The following is a 2,137-nucleotide window of genomic DNA, read 5'->3' on the forward strand; positions in this document are numbered from 1 at the left end:
AAAAAAAAAAAAAAAAAAAAACTTGGTGGGATTCTAATAATGTAATTTTGGGATTACAAATATTAACTTCTTAGACTGAGAGAACCTGGAGAGGACTCCTACAATTGACGCCCAATGTGGCCAATTGTGGACTCAGTATTGATCACAGAAAGACTTAAGATTCTGATTAAGCACCTTCAACTGCTCGATGGCGTTTAGCTTGATACAGTGATATAATCCTGACCATGATGAAGGTATCACCTTGTGACCTCTGAGAGGGTAAACATGCTGTGGCTCATATGCAATGCCCTACAGTCCCAGCTTGGCCCTCCTCCAGGGTCTCCTCTCCAGTTGCACCTGACTTTATTACCGGTCTTCATCCAAAGTCACTGATGAATGGGATGACTGCTTTTGCTTCTTAGCCAGGAATCATGTGATTCTGAGTCTTGTGAGAAAATATAGGCTGAGGCAAACGTAAAGCACATAATGGACAGAAGAGGTGTTTTGAACCACACAACATAGGCACACACCTGTAATCCCAGTACTCAGGAGGCTAAGGCAGGAGGATCTGGAGCCTCCAGCCTTGGCTACACACACAAGTTCGAGGCCCGTCTGCACTACATAGCAAAACCCAGCCTCAAAATAAAGACTTTCCAAAGCTGTACTGCAACCCAGGACTTGGTGCATGCCAGCCAAGCAATGTACCACTAAGCTATACAACCCCAGTCCTTCAGCCTACAATTCTTTAGTGACTCTCCACTTCTGGCTTGGCTGGACTATACTGAGTGAACAAGAATTGTTCACTATTTGAGTGAAACTTTAAAAAAAAAATTGTCTTGAGCCACATAGGAAATATATAATGTAAGTAAGCAACAAAGCTTTCTGTTTACTGTATTTTTATTTTAACATCTAAAAAGAGCAAGTGGCCCACAGGCTGCAAGTTGGAAAGGCTTTAGCCTATAAGGATGGTGCTTATACTCAATGGAAGGTGTTTAATTCCCTGCAGCCCTGAGAAACAAGAGCAGCATAGGCAAAAGTTGGCTTAAGTCAAGGAAGATGTGGAGAGATAGTACAAGTGCCTCAGGTTGATCTAGAAACTTCAGTGTTATCTTGGATGGTAGTTCAGAAGCATAACTTAGATTCTAGCTTTTTCACTGACAGCGCAACACAAAAGCTATTTTCCCAATACTTTGGGAGGCTGAAGGAGGACTGTAAATTCAAGTCCAGCCTGGACAACATAAACCCTGTCTCGAAATAAAAAAAAAAAACGGGCTGGGGATGTAGCTTAGTACACAGGCTTTGCATTCAAGAAGTTCATTCCAGGCCGGTGAGATAGCTCAGTCAACTAAAGCACCTGCTAGGCAAGCTTAGGCAAGCACAGGGACAGTGGTTCCATCCCCGGCACCATTCATTGTGACAACCCGGCCCCTAGGCAGGCTGAGCCAGCCAGAGTGCCACCACAGTCCCAGCGCTGGGGAGGCTGAAAACAGGAGGATCACTAGGAGTCCAAGCTGCATAGTGAGACCCTATAACAACCAAGTACATTAATAAAAAAAAAGTTCAGCCCATGCTAAACAAAACAAAAACCTTATTCTGCACTCTGTGCGTGGTAAATGCACATGCTGAGGATTGAGCTCCATGCCTTGCACAGGGCAATAAACATGCTCTACCACTTAGCTACAGCTTCAGCCTGTTTTTTTCTGTTTGAGACATGGTCTTGCCAAGTAGCCCTGGCTGGCCTCAAAGCTGAGGTCACCTACAGCTTCAGCCTCCACTATGTCTGTTCAATCTGTTCTATATCCTTATGTCCCTCTAGATAGTGCCACACCTACCCACCATCATTATATATTTTAGTTTTTAAAAAATATTATTAAAGGGGCCGGAAAGATAGCTCAGTAGAATAAGTGCTTGCCTGGCAAGCTCAAGGGCCTGAGTTCAATCCCTGGTTCCACCAAAAAAAAAATTAGAAAGCAAATAACTGAATACAAAAAAAAAAAAAAAAAAAAAAAAAAAAAAAAAAAAAAAAAGAAAAGAAAAAAAGTGACCACTTAAATCTTCATTCCATCCAACTACCTTCATGTGAGGGTACTGATTTCTTTTCTAGGCATGGACCATAGTCCTCTGGACTTTGTAGTTTTCTTACCTGTTCCTACATATT

This window comes from Octodon degus, unplaced genomic scaffold, assembly GCF_000260255.1.
Source record: "Octodon degus isolate 3935 unplaced genomic scaffold, OctDeg1.0 scaffold00058, whole genome shotgun sequence".
NCBI classification, from domain to species: domain Eukaryota; kingdom Metazoa; phylum Chordata; class Mammalia; order Rodentia; family Octodontidae; genus Octodon; species Octodon degus.